Source organism: Odontomachus brunneus, unplaced genomic scaffold, assembly GCF_010583005.1.
Source record: "Odontomachus brunneus isolate Ranch 3 - 2012 unplaced genomic scaffold, Obru_v1 Obru_scaffold_123, whole genome shotgun sequence".
In the NCBI taxonomy this organism is placed as follows: Eukaryota; Metazoa; Arthropoda; class Insecta; order Hymenoptera; family Formicidae; genus Odontomachus; species Odontomachus brunneus.
This window is the reverse complement of record NW_022639573.1, coordinates 758,517-761,943: the sequence shown is the minus strand read 5'-3', so window position 1 is coordinate 761,943 and position 3,427 is coordinate 758,517.

Genomic DNA, 3,427 nt, shown 5'->3' with positions numbered 1-3,427 from the left:
AGAGAGAGAGAGAGAGAGAGAGAGAGAAGAGAGTACCGACCAACAACAATGAGGCAGAGACAAAGCCCAGGTACAATGCTGATGTTGAACTCGACTGATTTCGACGATTTTTGGCCTTTGCATGTGCATCGCGCGTTACTCGACAATGATTCCCGCATACGTAATCATCGCTATAGCCGCGGAGCTCCGGTACCCTCGCTCGCGGCAGTGGCTCTCACTCGGCCTCTTTTTCTCCGGCTAGCCCAGCCGGACCTCTTTTGAGGCACGTCTAATGCCGTGTCACCGTGACACGGCGGTCCGTTTGTCGGCTCAAATCCCGTCCTCATTGCGTAGCAATAATGGTCGCGAGCGATAGGCGGCTCATCCTCGCGTGTGCTCAGCTCGCTTTTCAATCGGAGCAATAGCGTAATGCGTTTAAACGGCGGTAATTCAAGCGGCTATCGTCGGGATATGTTTCAACTGCGCCGGGACCAACGATCGTGCTGAACTCTCGCGCTCATCTTTGAGATACCCTGTGTATTTTTTTAAATGAAAAAGAGGTTATTATCGTTTACTTTCAATATTGAAGTGAAAAGCGACGGGTCAACTGCCATATAGGCAGAGCAATGAGGAGTTTAGTTAAACGAAATGATTGTCAGTTGAAGTCTGCGCGAGCCGATTCTGAATATCAGTGTGCTTTATTACGGATTGCGATTGTAGTGTTAGTGTTTCGATTTTAATAGGATCGGATAATCAATAGGATCGAGTTTTCACGCGATGATTTCGCATCTAGCCATTGCAATCGCACTTTGTGTGCATATATTGTTACTTTGAACAGTCGAATTTACCTGTGCTTCACTTAAGTAATCATCTAAATCATTTTAAGCAATGAAGAAATACTATACGAGCTGTAAAATACATATAAAATTTAACAAAATAGCTCACATTGAAAATACAAATTGACTCAGACGCAAATTTAAATTTGTTATTTCGCGATACAATCTCAAAATTAATTTCATCTCGTTTCTCTATTTAAAATATTAATAATTTCAACACATGAATATCATAATATTTTACAGTAGAAATAGATGAACACGTGCGAACTATTGGAATTATTTTCACTCAGTATCTTCAATAACAGGTGCATACACATGAAACGTAAACACACTCACCTGCTTCACGCACAAGTGGGCCCAATCAACGACAGCTACGTCGTAAACTGTTACATGTACGTAAACTTGCGCGACGCGCATTGCAAAACCGACGGTGGTCTTCGTCGACGGCGTGCGCGCGCGCGGAGCTTTTTCGAGACTCTCGCGAGGGGTGGATCCTGATCGATTGAGCACCGCTGACCGCACCTGAATAGATACATTGTGCCGAGGCGGCCTATTGACGGGCGATTGTTCCCTCAACAATAACAACAATATCTGAATAGTCGTCCTGCGCATCTCTCGCGCGTTGCACGCACCCACGCATCCGCGCGTGCACGCACGAACGGCGCGTCCACGCGCGCGCGTGGTACATTCACGCGTGCACCCCGAAAGGCGTCCGCACAGCCCGCGGAATACACACGCGAGCTCTACGGACGCGCAGTGTCGGATTTAGCGAATACCGGGCCCTTTAAAAAAAAAAAAAAAAGGAAGAAGGAAACACTGTAAAGGTCTCCGATTGAGTAATACTGTTTATAATTTGTCAAATGAGAGAGAAGCGTCTCGTTCGAGTTGTATAAATCATTACGATGAGCAATTAATATAAATGTCGCGGGAATCATAAAGATAGGGAGAAAGAAAGAAAGAAAAAAAGAAGCGAGGAGAGAAAGAGAGAGAGAGAGAGAGAGATAGGGTATTTTCACGAGAAGGGTATTTTTGCAATCCTCTTAGAGGACGACGTCCTTGTACGGGGGGATAATTTATTCATCCTTTTGTATCGGGTGCCGTACTCCGGAGCGATGCGCCTATTGAGGAAATCCCTCGCTCCAGGCGTATCGGCACGTCGCGTGTCGGTGGTTGAGGGTCGGAGAATGCACGCGCGTGCGGTGTACCTACAGACGCGAGTTTCGCGCGAACGCCGCGCGGCGGGCTTCTGCCAGTGTGGGTCGCTCTCGGGTGGGATTGTGGATCGAATCGCGGCCCACGCCGAGCGTTACGCTCCAGGCGAAACAATGCAGAAGCGTGAGGGTCCGAGTGAGCGAGCGAGCGAGCGATCAACCCCCTTGGCGGCTCGTGAAACGGCACTAATGCCTTTTGCGCGAATTTACGCGCTAATTCGCCAAACGTGTTCATCTTCAGCGCGGCTTAAGTGTCGTCGTTAGGATGCCGATATCGGCAGCACCACAACACGGTGTACCGTGATATGCGAGACCTTCAATTTGAACGAAGAACAAAGAATTTAACGCTTTCCTTTTTTCATACATCGAAGGTCGGGAAGAGGTGAAGGAATGATTTATTATTCTAGGAAGGTATTTATTATTCTACGAAGGTATTCTATTGACCGTCTCATAATTTATGACATACATTGTGTGCAGGTAAAGAAAAAAGTGGACATAAAATTCCTCTACCATTTCGCAGTTATGTAAAGTTTTGAGTTGTCAAGATGATATTGGAGTCGATGACGATTTCTAATAATGTCGATAACATAGAAACAATCGTCACTAACACAATCACGCTATTTTTTTTATATTTCTTATATATAAATCTTATGTAAATGTGTTGTTGTTTTGTATATGTGTCGCTTTGTTTTACTTTGAAAACTTAACCGTATACAGGTATCCCGGATCACCTTCACAATCTCTCGTGAGGACGTAGAGCAGATTGAGATGAACACAAAAGTCCCATACCGTTTTGCGATATTTGCAATAATAGTCGAAATATTAATTAAAGAAGATTGGTGAATGATCACGCGCGATATGGTAGATGAGCTGCAGTCTGCCGTCTGCCGTTGTATACTTATACATTAAATCAAACTGAACAAAAAAGTCCTCTATCATTTTACAAATGACCACATAGATTTTTAGATATTAATTATAGAAAATTTGTATGTTATGATACACAATCATGTAAAAATTTCCTTTAATTAATATCTAAAAATCGATTGCATCTAAAAATCTATGCTCATTTGCAAAATGGTAGAGGACTTTTTTATTTAGTTTGACTTAATATATAAGTATACAGTGGCAGACGGTGCCACTGCAGCTCATCTACCACATCGTGCGTGATCATTCATCAATCTTTTTTGATTAATATCTCGACTATTATTGCGAATATCGCAAAACGGCATGGGACTTTTGTGTTCATCTCAATCCGCTTTATGTCCTCACGAGAGATTCTGAAGATGATCCGGGACACCCTGTATATGTAAAACTTAACCATATACATGTAAAACTTAACCATATATATATATATATATATATATATATATATATATATATATATATATATATAAAAATATT